This window comes from Mustela nigripes, chromosome 2, assembly GCF_022355385.1.
Source record: "Mustela nigripes isolate SB6536 chromosome 2, MUSNIG.SB6536, whole genome shotgun sequence".
Classification (NCBI taxonomy): Eukaryota; Metazoa; Chordata; class Mammalia; order Carnivora; family Mustelidae; genus Mustela; species Mustela nigripes.
Genome location: NC_081558.1, coordinates 146650122 through 146670832, shown reverse-complemented (window position 1 = coordinate 146670832; position 20711 = coordinate 146650122). Strand labels below are relative to the sequence as shown.

Below are 20711 nucleotides of genomic sequence, written 5' to 3'. Positions count from 1 at the left end.
CACACACACACACACACACACACACACACACACACACACACACACACACCCCATGCTGGCAAAACAGAGAAGTGACTATACAAAGCTACAAAACAGCAACTGTTTCTTTTTCCCCCCTCAGAAATAGGAAAGCAAAGGTTTAAATCACTGCAAGCAAGCTTGCTACTTCCTCTTTTTTGTTTGTTTGTTTTCTGTTCAAATTTGGCCCAAATATCCATGGCAGAAGAAAATGAGATGGAGAGCTCGAGTCAGACTCTCTCTCGTTAGCTGCTTCTAAATCCTCTCAGCCCTACAGGAACCCTGATCTGTGTATTCTGAAAATGGCAAGAGATACGTATTGTATATTCAAATAATATAACAGTAAAACCAGGATTCAAGGGTTGTTAATCTCAAACATATTATGGGATTGCAGAGCAACTAAGGTACTGAGTGTCTCCATTTTAATTACCAGGATTGGCAGAGGAATCCAATTATGTTGCTGTGTCCCCAACATAACCCTTTCTGTCTTTGTTTGCTGCTCAGCTATTCTGAGCGTGTTTTGATCACCTTTATTTGTTTGTTGTGTTTTGTCTTCTAGTATGCAAGCCTCCTGCTCTAATTTGAGAGATATTTTTGGAGGTTTTGTTCTCATCGAAAGAGCTGCTCATCTTCCTCTTGTAAGCGTGAAATGTTTCACGTTAAGAATATTCTTTCTTTTATCATTCCCTGGTGGAATTGAGGCAATGAGGATGACTGGCTTCCCATATGTGCCAGACCATTGTTTGGATCTGATGGTTACAGGCACAAATTAGTCTTACTCAGAGCTCTGACATCACTGGAAATTTCAGTCTAGGAGTACATTTTTATTCCATATGAATTCTTAGTGCAATGCAAAGAAAGGATCCTTAGACTTTCTGCTTCTAAACATCTTTTCACACCCTAGGACTGAATAGAAATAAAATGTTTAATTCAAATGAACACCCTTCATTGATAGTAGGGGCAAAACATTATCTGCATGGATAATGAACAGCACTTTTATGATAAAAATTAAATTAGTCACCAAGTTCTTTCCATCCTACCCTCTGTTTTCACTGAAATCTAACCTTTCACTTCCACTTCTGTTCCCAACACCTGCTTTAGCCTTCATTGCACTTCCACAAATATTTCAATAATTTTCTAACTGATCTCTCTGTTTCTAATCTGTCCTGTTCTTTCCCTGACTCCCATTTTTTCCTCCAAAGCACAAGCATGGCCAGCTCATTTTTCTGCTCAAAAATTTTACAAGGTACCCTGCTATCTATAAAATATCACTCACTCCCCTCATCTGACATTCAAAATCTTCTCTGGCATGGCACTGATCTAACCTTTCTAGCTGGACTCTATTTCCTCATATCGACACTTCACCAAACTCCGTTATCAATTCTATCTCAATATGCAACGTATTTGCCTAACACTGACTTACTGTTTTACTCGTGCTCTATTATTGGGTAAAAATTGGGTTTTACCTCATTTTCTCATATTCACCAGATCTTGTTCTTCAGGATTAAGGACAGTTATTACTTATTGGGGCAGTCTTTACCTTAATACTTCTTTGTAACCTATTTAGGGCTTGTTTTATCTTCATTGTGTTCATAGTGATCTCCTCCAGCATATTGTGAACTCCTTGAACATAAAGATTATGTTTTATACATTGCAGTATAACCCCCATTGCTTTGGTACTCTGGCATTCCTATAGGTACACATTCATTCATCCAACAATTCTTCATTGAGTTTCTATTTAGTATCAAGTGCTGTGCTGCATGCTAGGGATGTAATAATGAACATAACACACAAAACTTCCTGTGCTTATGGAATCTATATCCCATTGGAGGAGAAAAGATAAGGAATAAAGGAAGTTAGTAAATATGTAGAACTGGGGAAGAAAATAAAACTGTGAAAAAGGTGGGGAAATGTCATTGTACATAGGGTGACAGAGGGGAAGGTGATATTTGGAAAAGTAAGAAAGCTGAAAAAAGTATAAGATAAGGTCATGGGACACCTGGGGGGAAGAGATTTGTAGGCTGATACAACAACAAGTGCAAAGGCCCTGAAGGTGAAAGAGAAAGGTGGAGAATAGTGCCAGATGAAACGGAATTATTGGGTGGATGCAATGGACAGTGACTTGGAGTTAATTGTAAGGACCCTGGCTTTGATTTGAATATTATGGAAGATTATTGTCAGATTTAGGCTGGAAAAGAAAATGGTGTGAAATATAATTTAAAGTATCACATCAGTTTCTGAAATTGTAATGGATTGAAGGGGGCCAAGGATGGAAACAGAGGGAAGAGTTAGAATATTATGACCACTTGAGCTTGAGTCAGTGGGTGTCGTACATTCTGGGTATAATTGATCTGTACTAACTCGTCTTTCTAACTAATAGCATAAATGCCTAAATAAATAAATAAATAAATAGATAAATAAACTAGATATACACTCTGTGGTCTTAGAAAAGACTCTACCCCTCATCTTTGTCTTTTATGATGATGCTCTGAATGACAAAGTGTACTAAACATTATATAATGTGATCTCATCAAAATGAGATGAAGGAGGAGGAGGAGGGCAGGGGGAAAGAGAAAAACAAAACGATCCTCTCTGACTCTTGTTGCACTGACCCATGACTGCCACTTGCCCAGTTGATAGCAGTTGATAACAGAAAATATGTCATAGCAAGTTGTTACAGCTTCTTTGATGAATTGTTTTCCAGATATCTTTTTTTCATGCATATGCTTCTAAAAGAAAAAATTGGATTATTTTAACTCTATTCTTTTTTTCCATTTAAGACAGGAAATACTTTATTCAAACTCACCAGAGAAATGGTAAACTTGAGTCTATAACAAAGCATCATGTTTTGTTCATTTTTTTGGTTTGTTTTTCACTTTTTTTATTTATTTAAACTCAATTTAGTTAATATATACTGTGTTATTAGTTTCAGAGATAGAGTTCAGTGATTCATCAGTTTCATACAACACTCAGTGCTCATTACATCAAGTATTCTCCTTAATACACATCACCAATTACCCCATCCCCCCATCAAACTCCCCTCCAGCTTGGGTAGATATAACAAAAAGTCATGTTTTAAATCATAGGTCAGTAATTGTGTGTGAGAGTGTACACTATTACATACAAATTAGCTGGTCAGAGCACAACATTTCAATGTTTAAAACAGAGTAAGCTTCCCTGTAAAAAGCAGCACCTTTGTGACTCTTTTTTTTTTTTTTTTGACGGAGGGGAAACTGTTTGATTGATTGAGAGACTGATTGATTTAGTTCAGTTAGCCAACATATAGTACATCATAGTTTTTTTTTTTTTTAATCTGTGAATGGGATTTATTTTTTATTTTTTTAATTTTTTATTTTTGATAAACATATATTTTTATCCCCAGGGGTACAGGTCTGTGAATCACCAGGTTTACACACTTCACAGCACTCACCAAAGCACATACCCTCCCCAATGTCCATAATCCCACCCCCTTCTCCCAAACCCCCTCCCCCCAGCAGTGGTACATATACACAATGGAATATTATGCAGCCATCAAAAGAAATGAAATCTTGCCATTTGCGACAACATGGATGGAACTAGAGCGTATCATGCTTAGTGAAATAAGTCAAGCAGAGAAAGACAACTATCATATGAGCTCCCTGATATGAGGAAGTGGTGATGCCACATGGGGGCTTAAGTGGGTAGGAGAAGAATAAATGAAACAAGATGGGATTGGGAGGGAGACAAACCATAAGTGACTCTTAATCTCATCATAGTTTTTAATGTAGTGTTCAATGACTCATTATTTGTGATAAAGATGCAGTTCATCTATACAATGTAATATTCCCTAGCCATCAGAAAAGATGAATATGTACAATTTGCACCAATGTGGGTGGAATTGGAGGGGATTATGCTCAGTGAAATAAGTCAAGCAGAGAAAGACAATTAACATATGTTTCGCTTATATGTAGAATATAAGGAATAGCACATATGACCATAGGGGAAGGGAGGGAAAACCGAATGGGAAAAAATCAGAGAGGGAGACAAACCTTTGTGACATCTTTAACTTTAGTAGTCCTTTCCTCAGAAAACTCTCCTTCCTCCATGGCCTCAACCACATACCAGTGAACAAAGGCATGTTTGGCATCCAGCAGGTCAAACTTGTGGTCCAGGCAAGCCTAGGCCTCAGCAATAGCTATAGCATCACTCAGCAAACACACAGTTCACTGTCCTTTGGCCAGGTCTCTACCAGGTAGCACATTGGAATACTGGGAACCAGTGCCAACTTTGAAGCCAGAGGAGCATCTGTCCACAAAGTGGATGGTACACTGGCAATGGCAATGTTGACATCTTTTGGAACCATGTGTCTATGGTACCACAGGCAATAAGCTATGCATTTACCATGGCGAGGGGCACATTTTACCATCTGGTTGACTGTCTCAAGGCACACACTGGTGGTCTCTGCTACAGAAATCTGTTCATGGTAGGTTTTCTCAGCAGAGTTGACAGTAGCATATATGACCAGAGGAAAGTGGATGTGGGGACAGAACAGCCGGTGGTCTGGAATTCTGTCAGATCAACATTCAGGGCTCCATCAATTCTTAGGGAAGCAGTGATGGAGCACACAATTTGACGTGTCAACCTATTCAGGTTAGTGTAGGTTAAGCGTTCAATATTAAGGTTTCTACGACAGATGTAATAGATGGCCTTATTGTCTACCATAAAGGCACAATTTGAGTGCTCCATGGTGGTGTTGATAGGGAGGATGGAATTGTAGTGCTTAGCTACAGCTGTGGAAACCTGGGGGGCTGGATAAATGGAGAACTTCACCTTGGACTTTTTGCCATAATTGACAGAGAGAGGTGATGAGGTCAATGATCTCCTTGACAATGGTGTAGTGTCCTTGGGCACAGTTATTAGCAATATCTTTCTTGCCTGTAATGAGATGCTTAGGGTGGAAATGCCAGCAGTAGGTGCCATTGTGAACTTCATCAATTACTATGGGTGCCTGGTCTCCAAATATTGCCCTGGGCACATGTTTGCCAGCACCCATCTCACTAAAGAAGGTGTTGAAGGAGTCATCTCCTTCCCCAGTGGTCTTGTCACTTGGCATCTGACCATTGGGCTGGATGCCATGTTCCAGGCAATAGAGCTCCCAGCAGGCATTGTCAATCTGGACACCAGCCTTGCCAGCATGGATGGAGATGCATTCATGCATAGTTGCTGCTTTGTGGCTGCCAAGCAGATGGCAGAGAAGAAAAGGAAAGCTTGTTGCCTCTTACAGTGTGACTCTCAAGTGGTTGTTATAAGAGAACCTCTTAATTCTATTCTTAAAATTCAGCTATTTTGTTTAGTCTGCAGATATAAAAATTCTCTTTTCTTGGCTGCTCTATCAATTCTCTCATATGTGAATCAATGAAAATATAAGATTTAATAAGTACCTTCGAGGCATAGTTCTATGGATGTAAGGCAAAGTCTCACAGTCTTACAATGCTGTTAGGAAGACAAATTACTACATGCATTCTGAATAGGGTAGTGGCTCAATACTAGAGACTGAAGAAAAAAAAAATGTATAGCCAACTGATTGTGTCTCATAAGCAGAAAAAAATAAAAACATACTAGCAATTCTGTACAAGGACCATCCATCCATTCTGTGTTGATGTATTAGAGAGATTTTATTAAAGAATAAATAGAAATAAGGTAGAATGAAAAGGATAAGAATTCCAGGTGGAAAGAGTATATAAATAAAATCATGGTAGAGTGTTTGGGCAGTTGATTATAGAAAATGGATCAAATAAGTTGGAATAGAATAAAAATAAGACTGTCCACAGGCTTATGCTCTAATAGCAAGAGATTTAAAATACCTGAGTGAATAAAGATGGACTCTGGCCAATGCACAATGAATAGCTGCTAAAAGATTTTTAGTTGGTATAAAAGGGAAAGAAAAATTTGAAACTATAAAAACTTCATTTAATAAAGCTCAAACAGCTAATAATACATTATATGTTTATAAAAAAAAATTTAAAAAAGGAAGCCAGGTACAAAAAAGAGAAAGAGTTCTGAGCCCCCACATAACTTAAACAATGATAATTTTGAGACATATCTAAAAGCCCATTTCTCATCTTAAATAATAGGTTTGCACTTTGCAAACCTTTACACTGGTATTCCATAAACCATAAAGGAACAGAATTCTGGATGAATCACTTTTCTAGGTCACAAAGCCAGTATTTAATTTGGGTTAAATAGTGGCTTGGTCATTTCACAGCCTGTAAGAAAAAGCACGACAACATTTACAAGGGGAAGGGGACTTTTCCCGTTATAACCTTGGCTAAAGCCACACTGTTTATGCTATTGGTTGCTAATCCAAATGCCATAATCCAAAGAGAGGTACTGCATACATCACCATGGGACTGATGAAAAGAAAGCCAAACTAACCCATATATAGATTATATATATATATATATATATATATGTATATAGCCTTAACCTATATAGATTAAGGCTAAAGGTGTATCAGTGAGGACAGGATTTCTTTAGATGAAGGAATTTGTAAGAATAAGGATAACTGTGAGGATTTCCCTCTCCTCCTCATAGGTACCCCTTCAAGCGAATTAGAAAGCTCTAAAAATCCTTGAAGAGATCAGGAGAAGTTGGGGTCAAGGAGGAGAAATTAACTTCTTACTCCCAGATTGCGTGTTCCTGAGCTCAGACACCCAGGGCCTTGCTATCATGGTGGAGACTATTGACATTTTAGGAGAGCTTGACCTATTGCCTCCTAGAGTTTTGGCAGCCAGGAAACAGCAACTTGACTCTCACATTGAAAGTTTTGAAGCCGGGAGGATGCCTTGAGCTCCCCCTACACGAATGAGGTAAAGAGAAGAGAAATCATAGTAGAAGCAAGCTGAAATTCTAGAATTTGACAATCAAGGGGGTTACATTGCTTTAAGTCAAGTGAAAACTGTGGAACACAGCTATTGAAAGTACTGCCCCTCCCTCACCAAAAAAAAAAAAAAAGGATAATTGCCATAGTGAGGACTTCATGTGTAATCTGCCAAAGGCACTAGCTGAGAATGAAATCAAAAGGTCTCTTTTTGCCAGAGAACATATAGTAGTGGATATCACCATGGGGTGGGCAGAGAGGAGTGGTTCATAAAGAATCCAGTAACATGCCTCATAAAAGTACAAGTGTTTGGACGTATGCCATGACAGAGGGCAATAACTAACCAGCGAGCCAAGAAAGGATAGGCAGTAATTCCACCCACTAAAAAGACCTTTAATCTCCTCGAAGCCTTCTTCATTACACTTTAATTCCTGGAAGAATGAAGAGGATGAGGAGAAAGAGAGGAAGGGCAAGGTGAAGGCAGGGGTGGATTTACCTTGAAGCTAATGAAACTCAAACTTCAGAGTCACTCATTGCACAGATCTTGGGATGCCATGTACCACATTTTGTATTATTAATTTGTAGTATTTTTTGGTAAAGAGGTGCTCCTCCCTAAGTTTTAAATGCTTTAGTCTCCACAAAACCTGGATAAAAGAAGAGATAATACATGTCCTTTTCCTTCATACTACTTGCCTGGCTATGTGTTAGAATAGATTGGGGCTAGTGGTCAAATGCAAGGAGAATTGATGTTTTTGCATGGGTTGTGCTGAAGTTTTTAATATCTGAAATTAAGACACGTCTAATATCTGAAAGTCGCTGTAAACTCATGGGAAAAGCTTGAGTTGCCATCAAAAGCCAAGGAGAGAGAGATCAGAAAGTAAGTTGGAAGGTTGTTGAATAGAGGGAAAGATAAGCCGTGTCCTGGTGCATGTTAGCAAGTTTAATCCATCGAATATTTGTATTTTGTTAAGAAAAGGAAATACGGACAGTTTTATGGTGATATTTAAATGTAATTGGGAAGGAAGGCAATTGAACTCCTTCCTTCTTGTTCACATGTTTCACATTGGGACCAAATTTTTATCCTTAGCGCCAAGATTCTAGAGTGATTCAAGGGAAGATGGCTTATGTGCTCTGTGTGCACACACATACATACATAATGCACACACACAAACATATTGTATATAGAAAGAGAGAAAGAGCGTGCATGTGGGCAGGAGGTGGGAAGGGTAGGGGTAGGGGGAGAAGGAGAGAGAGAATCTTAAGTAGTTTCCACATTCAGTGAGGAGCACTATGCAGGGCTGGATCTCAAGACCCTGAGAACATGACCTAAGCTAAAATCAAGAGGCAGGTGCTTAAATACCTGAGCTATCCAGGCTGCCCCTTACACAAATATTTCTACCCAACATCTGTCTAGTAAATCTGTAGCAAATTAATGGGAAAATTACTCTAAAATTCCCAGCCTCATGCTGGTCTCATACCCAAAGAAATCACTAAAAATGTGAGAATTTTACATTTTTGCCTCATGTTTACACTAATGTAAATGAAACATTTGTACTTAGATAAATTACGTATTTTGTTACTTCAGGGGGAAAAAGAATGGTCATTTTGCCTAAGAAACTTTTCTGCTATGTACAAGTAGATATTGTTGACATGTTTATCATCTGACAATAAATAGCTTCATTTAGTTTACAATAAATGGAAAGAGAAGAAATGTTCTCTAAGGAAAGGAAAACAAAGCAACAGGTTGTTATACTGGTAGTAATAAAATTTAATATGTAAAGTGCAAAAAAAAAACCCTCTGAGCTAAAATTAAATCAGATAGTGAAACTTCAGATTTTGAGTATGTAGAGTATATTATTTCATGTAGCTGTAATGTTGTTGTGTTCTTATTTATCTGAATATCCGTGCACATATTATAATTTGCCCCCCACTAGTTAAAATCAGCTCATCCTTTATGTAAGATATGTCATTTTTTCTTCTTAGAACATTGTGCCCTCAAGTCACATTTGTTATACTTCTGGTCCCATCATAAACCCTTTGGAATACAGAGTGCCATTGAATTGAGTTTCCATTTGGATTTCTTCCAGAGCTATTGCTTTGAGAGCAGCATATGAAATAACAAAATTGGCATGGGCTGGTTTAACTCCATGGCTAACTCTGTTGTTTTCCGTTGATGATAAGTGTGTGGCATAGTCGAAAATATAATCTACAATATCGTTCTTTTATGCAAGCAGATTACATTATATATAACTTAGCATTTATCTTTAGTTTTATATTCAGAGGCTTCACACATTTCAGTAAACATCTCTTTTATAGTTTTTGATAGATAATTGATAACAACAGAGTATTGAAAATAGAGAAGCAGAAATGATAGCACTCTCATTCACTAGCTACACATAATAGCCAACCTTGGGTTTTTCTTTTTATAGTGCAAGTAGTTTTCTGGCAAAGGCAGTAACATGATTTGGGAAATTGAGATTCTCTTTGAATTGCTATGATATCAAATAAGGGTAAGCATCCTGGAATTAATATCACTTAAAGGAAGACAGAGGATGTTAGGTATCAGAGTACTTCTGAGATGAACGTGTCAGGATACTGTTGGTATCAAGATACCTTGTCTTGCTTTAACTTACTAAAACATCATTCTAGAAGCACATTTTAAAAAAAAAGTCAGTATTTGGTAAAAATAGATACTGATGACGTATGATGTTCAAAAAAATTTACAAAACACGTTTATTCCCATAACGTGAATGTCAGTGTAGGTGCCCTATATATCTAGATTTAAGTGAAATTGCCTCAATTGTTTTTCACATCATAGGCCATTGAATCCTGAACTCCTGAGTATCTTATAACTACATCTAATTCCCCATTTCTTGATTATGTTACTTGTAAAATGTATCATTTCACTTGTAACAATAAAGGAAAAACAATGGGTGGATATCATGATGAGAACCTGATGACTGGTAGACTATATAAAGGTAATTCTTCAATTTCAACTTTGTCAAGAGACAAATATTTCATTAGTTTACATTTTTAAAGTATGTGAACCTTATTAATAGCTACTAAGTGTCAATAGTGTCAATTTGAAATGCTAATAATTTATTAATGTTTAAAAAATTAAAAATCTTCTAAAATTGAATACAAATAGTTAAACCTCAGGTTATTTCAGGAAAAAAAGAGAACACAGTGTTTGATTAAGCTGGACCCTCCCCTTCTTGTGAATAAGCTGATATTCAAGTAGTAAATAACAACTAATCCATAAGCTTAAATTCCAATCCTAAATCCTCTGAGATTCTCCCCAAACACTGTGTCCCCATATTATGACCAACAGGATTCCATGAGGCTGAGTCTGCTTTTACTGTACCTATATCCTCATCTATTTTATTTATACTTTTCTTCTTTCAACTGTGTAACACTGAGAATGGCAACCTTTGTTCTAAGTACTGTAAAATTTAATTTTTAAAATGAGCAAAATATTTAAACAGGCACTTTATAAAGAAAGATATATGAATTCCCAATAAGTGCATGAAAAGGTACTCAACATCATTAGTTATCAGGAAAAATTAAAAGTGTAATGAGATACACAGTGGAATAGTTAAGATTGAAAATTGTTAGCAATAATATGGAAAAACTAAAACTCTTGTACATTGCTGTTGAAATAGAAAACTTTACAGCCACCCTGGAAATTGCTCAAGTATTTCCTCAAAAAATTAAACACATATTTGTCTCTCCTATCATCTTAAAGTTCCATTTGGAATTCTGAGGCCAGGTAAATAAATAAGTCTCAAAATTCTTTTAAACTATTATTCAAAGTCACCATCCAAAATGTAAATCTCTCAAATAAGTTATAATTTCACATAGCCTTATCATATTTTTAGTGATTTGATTATGATTTGCCTCACTGTGGTTTTCTTTGTGAATGAATCTTAACATATATTTAAACCAAATATGAAAATTAGAAATGGATAATAAACTTAAATTTAAAAACTGTAACAATAAGCCTTCTAAAACAAAACATTGGAGAATATTTTCATGACTATGGAGTAGCATAGCACAAAACTGCTTAACCATAAAAGAAAAAAATAAAACTATTTTTATAAAAATTAGAATTTCTCCTCATCAGAATTCACCATTAAGAATGTTAAAACGCACCACAGAATGGCAGAATATGTTTGCAATGCATTATCTCGACAAAAGACATCTACACACACACACACACACACACACACACACACACACACTTTCTATCCACTGATACTATAAAGACAAATAGAGACTAAACAAAATACTTGGACAGGAACTTTATTAGAAAATCAGAATTGCCAATAAACATATAAAAAGAAGTTTGACTTTATCAGGGATGGGCCCATTAATATAACAATGTGATACAATTTCACAAGTACCATAATGGCAAATGAAGAAGACTGATAACTTCAAGAATTGACATATAATCTATTATTATATATAAATAAATATATGTATTTATGCAATTCTAGTACAGCATAAATATCTATCAGATATATGAGCATAAAACCAGGATATTCATAGAGCAGTATTTGTAACAACGAATAACTAGAAAGAATCCAAATGTCTGTCAACAATTTAAAGGATAAATGCACTGTGGTATATATATATATATATATATACAATGAAATATTATACAACAACAAGAATGAACTACTATTACATGCAACAATATGGATAAATCTTACAAAGGTTCTGTTGAGCCAAAGAAGTCAAATTAAAAAAAAAAAGTTATGATTCTACTTTTATAAAATTCTAAATAAAAAATAATTGATCGTGATAGAAATCCAAATAATTTTCTCATCTTTGAAACCAAGCCAATGATTGGAAAGAAGTAGGAGGCAGCTTCTAAATTACAGATTATATTTATATTTATTGTTTGGGAGGAAGTTACAGGGGTATGTTTACTTGGTAAAATTTTATCAAACAGACAGTTGTGAGATCTTTTTTGTGTACATACAGAAAAAGTCAGTTTTTTTAAAATGGTTTTCAGTACTAGGACCAACAGATGCCCCAAAATCTGATAAGGAAAGCTTCTATGCTTTTCTTAACACAAGAGTGGCCTAGATCTACATTCAAAGTCTTTTCACCTTTACTTTGAACACAATGCATACCAAACTGTCTTTTCTTGATTTCAAAACAATAGTAGATAAGGTAGGGTGGGATTATTGGTTACTTAAAGAAGATTTACTGTCAACAGAAGGATAAGTCAATGAACCTAAGAAAACCAAGCACATTAGCACTCAAATTGTATGGAAATCTGGAGTTATAAAGTTCTTAAATTCTCAGCAGCTCTTAAAACAGCTTACCATATTGTAAGATAATAGAGTAACAAATATTCAGCATGGTAATTTTCAATCAACAATAAAAGTTTAAATTATTCATTCAATAAATTAATTTAACTATATTTTATATTAACACTTATATTAGTACCTGGCATGGGAAGCATATATGAAAATATCTGGCACGGTAAATTACAGTGCTTGCAATGGACAAGTTCTTTGCTTTCATGAAACTTGTACTATATAGTCAGGGAAACAAAATAAAAATAGGCAAGCATATACATAAGGTCATTTCAGATAATGATAAGTACTAGGCAGAAATAGAAAGATGAGATCAGAGATATGACATTTGATCTGATATATGCATGAAAGGTAATGTTTGTGTAAAAGCCAAGAAGTAGAAATAACCTAGATGTGTTCCATGACAGAGAGCATACAAGTATGGATGAAATATGGTAACCATTGGTGGCTGGGGTGGGGAACTGGCGGGTGCTGAAGATGGGGAAAGAAGTGAAGTCAGAGGAGGAGGCAAGATCCAGATCAGGTAAAGTTTAAAGGCATGTTTTATTTTATGTATGAATTTAAATTTCCAGGGAGTCTTGAGCAGGACTGATGAAAAATAATCCGATACATACACACACACATATTTTAAAGTTAATTGATGTAGAGAACAGACTTGTTGGGAGTAAATGGGAACATGGTGCCAATGATGTGTCTTTTGAACTCTTTTGATTTGTGACATAGAGAAATACGAAATAGTGTTTATAAATATAAATGGTAGAGATGATAAGTTGTATGGCTAATTATATTATATCTTTAGCTATGATGGTAAGTTATATCTCTGGTATCATATATTCCCTGAGTTTCATAAAGAACACATAAGCATGTTTTTAAGACAAATGGGCCCTAGACAGGTAAAGACATATTTATTTTTATAACTGTGATTTTTTTTTTTAAAGAAGAGTTACAATGAGAGGGCAGAATTTGAAAATTTAACTAGGAATCAAACTTAGAGTATTTTTCAATAATTTTAACTACAAACTGAGCATTTACTAAGTTTTATGAGGTTTGCTGCTCTACAGTTAAGAAAGTCACTAGCTTTCTAGGTATAAAATATTTGGTTTCTAATCATAGTGCTGCTATTAAGTGTGAGATTTGAAGGATTAAATGATCATTCAGGATATTTTTAACTCAAATATTCTATGATCATCATCATTAATTTAAATTATTCTTTCAAATAGAACTAAAGAGCACAATTAACTGTATTATCCTGTGTTGTGTAGAAAGATTGTTACTCATTGCTAATACTTAATAGAAACTATCTCTTAAAGGTCAGTACCATATTAACTTTTTAAAAAGTATTTTGGGACTTCTCTTCTGGGAAGTTGGAATAGACAGACCTCGTTTCTTCCACTAAGTACAACTTATAACCCTGGGATTATAAGGAAAATAGCAATAAGGAGACTCAAAACGTTACAGAAGAAGGCAGACCAACTATGACTTAGAGACCCAAGGAAAGATAGCATGGTGAGTTATATTTTTGCCTCATGTATCCTAGCTGAAGTTGGCCGCCCAGAAATGCTAATCGTTGTAGACATTAAAAAGTCCTTACAAAAGTCTGCCCTCTTTAGCCGAAGAAACAGGAAAGGGGGCAGCCTAACAAGAAGTTTCAGACAAGAATCAAGACATAATTCATCCTGCCCTTTTAACTATGAAGGGCTAATATACGGAAATGTGTGTGTGTTCACAGACTTATATATTCAGAGCCCTCAAAATCAGCAATAATGAAATTTCCATACAACCATAGATAATTAAATAATAGTTAACCTTCCATTTTTAATTTCTAAGATGGCCTTGCCATTCAGAAAATCAACTAATCTAGGACTTTCATTCTTTTAAATGTTCCTGTTCCCAATTCAAATTAAATTCTGGTAATAGTTTATTTGATTATGAATGAAGTACTTATTTTCCTCTGGCAAGGAATTTTAAAAACATAATAACAGTAATGTTGGGGCACCTGGGTGGTTTAGTGACTTAAGCCTCTGCCTTCAGCTTGGGTCGTGATTGATCTCAGAGTGCTGGGATCGAGCCCTGCATCAGGCTCTCTGCTTGGCAGGGTCCTGCTTCCCCCCTCTCTCTGCCTGCCTCTATGCCTACTTGTGATCTCTCCCTGTCAAATAAATAAGTAAAATCTTAAAAAAAAATTAATAACAGCAGTGTAGTCATCTCAAACTTTTTCAAATAATAAACTTTTTCAAATAATAAACTTGGAGTATAGCTATTTATAAGAAAAGCTTAATACTACAGGTCTTTAGAATAAAAATATAAGGAATATATTTAAAATGCTTTAATTGTAAAGTTTCAAAGTGTCCTTGGACTTTTTATAAAGATCTTTTTATAAAGATCTATTAAAAATTACTATATCCTAATGTGACAATGATCAAAAGCCTTTCCTAGAAAGATCCCACAAGTAGATTATTGGTCATATCACAACATTTAGTATTTTGCAATCATTTTAGTTAATTTACTAAAATCGTGTTCTAGAACAGTTTTCAGTTCTTTGTAAACAATTCTTCAATTTGATTTGCTCTCTACTCGTATATATGAAGGAAGAAATTTAAAAAATAGGTCAGAAATTCAAAGAATTAGTGGATAAATTATTTTTAAAATCAGAAAGATCTCCTATCCTTGGTTTTCTCTTCTTAGCTAGTCTTCACAGACCCTTTTTAAGCTTCTTCTACTGGTCTTCTAGAGCTATACGTCTAAAGAATTTATATTTCTGTCTTTAGGTTATGTTGTTTGCTTATTTACTATTATCTCTAATAGTTTTTAATTTCTTTTTTTTTTAAAAGATTTTTATTTATTTGACAGACATCACAAGTAGGCAGAGAGGCAGGCAGAGAGAGAGAGGAGGAGGAGGCAGGCTCCCTGCTGAGCAGAGAGCCCGATATGAGGCTGGATCCCAGGACCCTGGGATCATGACCCGAGCCGAAAGCAGAGGCTTTAACCACTGAGCCACCCAGGCACCCTAGTTTTTAATTTCTGAGACAGAATAAGAAATAGAAAAATCTTATCCAGAATAATAACATTATAAATCTTTAAATTCAAAAGACCATCTTGGTTAACCTCTATCTTCATTAAGTTAGAAGACAATGTCCATTTTACAGATTAGGTGACAGAAACTAAGAGATGTTAAAGTGACGTTCAACAACACTGCACCATACATATTAAGCACTTAAATATTAGTTGAATGGATGTTTGAGTGCTTATTGTTGGGCTGGCAGAAAGAAAGGGCTACTTAAGATGACGAAGGTCCCTGCTACAAAACCTGAGCTCAGACAGGAGAACAAAGACCCAAGCAGGAATCTGAAAACCCTCCCGCCCCGGGCTCCCGTGGACCAATGGGACCCTGACAAGAGGGAATCTGAGACCCCCGCCCCGGGGTCCGGTGGACCAATGGGACCCCGACGAGCAGGCAAAATATCCAAATAAGGGAAACTTGCCAAAAGACCCCTGAACTCCACTGAGGCCCCTTAAAAGCTCCCTTCTCCCTGCCTTGGGCATGACTTCCTCCACTCTGCTTTCCGGAGTCCCGGAATCTTGCCTGAGGGTGTCCACCTCCTCCTGGTGCAACTTTCCTGGCTCCCCTTCTCCTGAGCCCTGAAACTTCGCTGGGGAGTGTTTTTAATAAATCTTGCCTTGCACCCACTTTGCCTGGTGTTGTGTTTATCTCACTGGAAAAACTTTACACTTATTACTAATAAATAATAGTGGAGAGTAGCATCTAGCTTCTCTCTATCAACCCTTATATCACCACTAACTGTATTGTTGATTACATTAAATTTGAAGAACTCAGGGTGCCTGTGTGGTGCAGTTCGTTGAACATGAACTCTTTGTTTCAGCTCAGGTCTGATCTCAGGGTCATGGGATGGGGCTCTCTGTTGCTCTCTGTGCTCAGTGCAGAGTCTGCTTGAGTTTCTCTCTCCCTCTGTCCCTACCTGACCCTCACCCCTAAAATAAATAAATAAACATATGATGAAAACTTTTAAAGAACTCATAAAGCTATTAGGCTCTATGTTCAAGGATTGAAACTTACTAAAATTCTAATTTTCCCTTTTTTTTTTTTCCTCCACCCCAATCTGTTGGCAATTTAATGTGAGATTAAGGAGAAAAATCATAACCTGTGGGAACCAGGAAACCATTCACTTAAGATACCTATTTAGTCACTTAATTATATGATATTTAATCCAGACCATTCCTTCAAATGTCATATTTGCATTCTTCTGGAAATTATATATTTTTCAAGCAAATATGGTATGTTTTATATTTCTACACCTTGCTATATCCATTTACATGAGCTTATTAGCTTAAAATCATATTAGCCTTATAAAACTTTATTTTTGTTGGTTAACATATACATTTTACACTTAAGAACAGGTGTAAACTCTGACATCTGGGACATCCAGCAGAAAAGAATGTCCCTGAGGCACTTACACAAGAGGATATCAATACACATTCACACAATGACATTTCAGACAGATAAGTGCCCTTATATCAGGGCACCAAATAAGAAAAATAGAAAGCATGAGCAAAGAGCACATGACATAAAATGAAATACATATGTAGAGATTGACCATCATTTGCAGGGGTTAGAGCCCTATTCCAAAGTGAAACTGAAGTTCATTTTAAAATGGAAGTTTTAACATTTAACAGCTAAGCACATAAAAAGGAATTCGTAACAGAAAAACCTACATCAATTGAAGTGACCTTTCTCAGAGATATCTTTTACAGATTTTCCTTCTGGCTGTCTCTTTTCTTCTTTGCTCTACTCCAGACGTTTTTCAATAGAGACCCTTTTCTTTCTTTCCTTATGGATAACTCATATTTTAACATCTTTAGCCTTATGAATCAGATTCCATTGTGGAAAACTTTAAGATGATATTTCTATCCTGGTGTTTGATGATTTGGGGAATTCCAGAAACCTCTGTACTGTATCAGATTTCTTCTGTCAAGAAGTTTGTTCAAATTATGATAGTAGGGGGAAAACAGCATAGAAACCTATCACAGATGATATGTATTAAGCTCTTCAAAAATATTTATGTCATTTTTCTTTTATTTTATCCCAGCCATGTAAAAGGCTAAGGGACCCCATTTTCTAACTCCAACTCCTTGAGCTCAAAGTCAGGGAACAAGAAGGAAGACACAAATTTGATATTGGAAGATTCTTTGAATGATTGGGTATAGCCTCATTGTTATAACAAATTTGATTAATGTTCACTGAGGAATGGATTAAATAAATATTATAGAAATATTTAATTCTACTTTTTAAAAATCTTGGTCAAAACCTTAATTTGCACGGCAAATTAAGACCTACAGAGGAAAGCTTTGAAAATTTACAAAACTAGTCATTCCAATATGAAAATTTTGATCAAGTTGCATTTTACCACCATAAGCTTAAAGGAGACAGTTTTTGGAAAAGAATGCAATAAAAAATCATGCTTGGGACATTTTATGACCAGGATTTCTGGAACCTCCTCCATTTCCCTCATTTAGATATACAGTCAGATGGTGGGAAGTTTAGGCATCTGTGCAGAGTGAAGACTGACTCCTAGCCAGGATTCAGGGAGCATCAAAGGAAGGCTTTATAAATTTCTTATAGCCCTAATCCTATCACTTAGGAATGTGTCGCTCTCGGCCCGCAAGAACGACCCGCAGACGAGGTGAGTGGCAAGCTTCTTTTATTACTTCTTTAATGGCGGCCCCCCCCCGAACCAAGCATTTACAGCAGTATATATTCACGTGTGTACGCCCCCCTTCCTGCCCAATCAGAATGCCGTGCATGCAGTGTCCTCGTGCGCTCTTATGTAACTGTGCAGGATTCTTTTGTTCTCTAGCAGTGATCATGCATATATCTCTTGGCTTCTAGTGCTGTTCACGCGCCGGCCATGAGCGCGCCCACATCCTCCTAAACCAATCACTCTCAGTTCCTCTATCTTCAGGCACTCCCGTCTACGTGACTCCTTGCATCTGCTGGATGGCTCTCCACAGCTCCCCCTTTTTTATTTTGTATATGGCAGGGATCGTGCCTGTCTTAGGTTGCCAATCCTCAGCACACATGCTTACCCGTCATCGGGTACTCCCCTGGGCCGAGGAGCCCCTGTCTTAGGTTGCTATGGTGAGGGATCAGTCTTACCCGTCTTTGGCTACCGACCCAGCGTACTAAGCCATATTTTTGGGGGGGGGGAGGTGCTAGCCTCCAGAGCCATCATGGCTCAGACCAAAGCCCATTGCTGTAGCCATTGTTGTCATACAATTCTACAGATGCATTTTAGAAGGAGTACTTGAGCCAGAATCGTCAAGGCTCTTACGCCTGCCTAGTTTTGAGGAAAGAGATTGATTGTCATAACAGCTTAAGGAGGAGGAGGAGAGATACTTGAGCGGCGTTTAAGGCCGCTCTCTGAGCTTACTGCGGTTGATTAGCTGATGGTTACGTATAATGGCTCTTAACTTATAAACCTCTGTGAGTATGATTTTAATTGCACAGGGCAAGAAGCACATGAAAAGAACAATTACCACTAACACTCCTATAATTGTTCCTACAACATACCAAGCATGCGTCAGGGAAGGGAAGTGAGAAAACAAGGAGTTTACAAAGTTTTCAGCAAGCTGAGCAACGGGTAACTGCTAAGGATAAGTTGATGGCTGCTGTTATTCTAAAGTCTCGTTTATGTCGAAGCAGCACCGGCAGGTTGTCGAGGTTCACCTGTACTGGCATCGGGATATACGTCGGTATCTTGGCTATTACTGCCGAGTCTCCCACCGTGGCGTTCCAACATTCTGATAGCAGACAATTCTGGGACTCACAAGAGAGACTAGATGACTTGTTAATAGTAGAAGCATTAAAAACTATGAAGAGAAAGGGAGCTCTAACACAGACGGGCATTGGTGAGTAACTTATGTGCTTAAGTAACATTTGTTTCAAATCGAGAGCCTACGTGATCTTAAAACCGCTCTGGTCAAGTTAGCCCAATTCTCAGGAGCGAGGTAAAGTGTTCCCAGCGACTTCACAAGGGAGACAATGAAAGCTGCCTGGGGTCCATAGGCGCTGACTGCCTCCTTAAGCTGCTTTACCAACTTGAAATCTAGTGGCTGGTGGTACCTCTGCTGATTCTGATCTTCTAACACTGGAAAAAAGCCTTTTCCCGGGCCAAGGACCTCTCTCCAATTTTCCGCGGTACAGCCCGAACAATAGCACGTCTTGGCGCAGCTGGGCCTATAAGGCGGGGGCCACTCATGGGGTGGCGCTGTGGGGCTGGAATGTGGAAGCGGTGTAACTTCCGTTTTTAATTTTGACTGCGCCACAACTGTGGCTTTCGCCCCTGCTCTCAGCTGCGCCATTGCTTCTCCCTGCATTCTTAACTCTCCTAACACCTTTTGCAATTCCGCCTTCTTTTCCTCAAGTTGCTGCCTCACGGTCTCCAAGTCTGTCTGGAGACTGGGAGATTCCCTTTTCTTGTTACTTGCCTCTATCTTTCCTAGCTCCTGTAACTCGCGTTCGGACATCCCTTCCGAGCTTTCGCTTTCGGATTCAGAATCTCGGGAGGAGCCCTTACGGGACTCTTCCTTCATTTGCTCAAGGACTTTCCCTCCCTGTAGTACTGCTCACTGCAGGGGCTCTCGGGGGGATTGTAAACATACCTTCACCAGGGACCACACAGCTAGAGTCCCCGGGGATGTAGAGGGGCAGCGTTTTAAGTCCTCACCCAGGTTTTCCCATTGTGGCACATTTAGGAGCCCTTCTTCTATAAACCAGGGGGCAATCTCTTCTACTTCTTTTAAAAAAGCCCTCGCTGTTTTTGCCTTTAAGGGGGTACCGTTCGTCTTGAGGACATCTTTTAAGGAGTCCTCCAAGTGAGCAAGATCGTTCCCCATTCAGATCAACTAAAAATCAAATTACAGGACACCCAAAATAACTTACAGATTAATAGAACGGCACAACAAGATGCTTCAGAAAACCATGCAAGAATTAGAACTGGTTAGAAAGAATGCCCAGCAAATCACACTGATGAATATGGAAATAGCTGATTATGAGCGTTTGATGAAAGAACTGAATCAAAAGTTAGCTAATAAAAACAGCAAAATTGTTCCCCATTCCGAGGAAACTTCCCTTATTGTCTCCGTAGAACTTCATAAACACCCTAACGTCTCATCGTCTACGGAGAACTTCTGTTAAACCTTATCGTCCCCGTAGAACTTCACAAACACCCTAACGTCTCATCGTCTACGGGGAACTTCTTATCGTCCCTGAAGAACTTCATAAACACCCTTACGTCCAATCGTCTTCAGGGAACTTCCCTGTCAATAGACAGAAATAGGTGCACTCTTTACCTGATTGTTGCTCTTACCTCAATCCTCGTTCTGCGTCTGGAGATAGGGATCCCGGGTTTCGGCACCAGATGTCGCTCTCGGCCCACAAGAACGACCCGCAGACGAGGTGAGTGGCAAGCTTCTTTTATTACTACTCTAAT

The 20711-nt window shown here is 37.6% G+C and overlaps 1 pseudogene; it reads right to left on the bottom strand.

Annotated features, from left to right (window-relative positions):
* Positions 1–5215, bottom strand: part of LOC132010552 (tubulin alpha-1C chain-like) — a 54633-nt pseudogene extending 49418 nt beyond the window's left edge.
* Between the last annotated feature and the right edge of the window lie 15496 nt (positions 5216–20711).